Raw genomic sequence first — 589 nt, forward strand, 5'->3', positions numbered from 1 at the left:
TTTTTAGGAGGAAATTGAGTGGAACCACTGTTCTTCTTCGATTTGTTGGTCGAACAGCTAACAAGCTTCCTGATTTCTATGGCCACGATGCTTTTGATTCTTCCCAGGTCTCTCGATTCATGGAAGTCATCTAATATATCAATAATCATCTTCTAGTGTAAAATTGGCTTTAAATCCTTTCTTGTGTGTGATTGATTAATCAGATTGATGAGTGGGTAGATTACGCTTCTGTCTTCTCCTCTGGTTCAGAGTTTGAGATTGCCTGTGGTCGTGTTGATAAGTATCTTGAGTGTCGCACGTTTCTTGTTGGCCATTCTCTTTCCATTGCTGATGTTGCTATTTGGTCAGCTCTTGCAGGTAACAAATTATAAAATTTCATTTATCTTTGTTATGAGTTTCTCTGTCTGATTTAGTTGAAACGTTTTGATAGGAACTGGCCAAAGATGGGAGAGTTTGAGGAAATCGAAAAAGTATCGGAGTTTGGTTAGATGGTTCAATTCGATTTTAGACGAGTACAGCGAGATGCTTAATAAGGTTTTAGCAACATATGTGAAGAAGAAGGGGTCAGGGAAGCCTGTGGCTGCACCAA

This window comes from Camelina sativa, chromosome 6, assembly GCF_000633955.1.
Source record: "Camelina sativa cultivar DH55 chromosome 6, Cs, whole genome shotgun sequence".
NCBI lineage: Eukaryota > Viridiplantae > Streptophyta > Magnoliopsida > Brassicales > Brassicaceae > Camelina > Camelina sativa.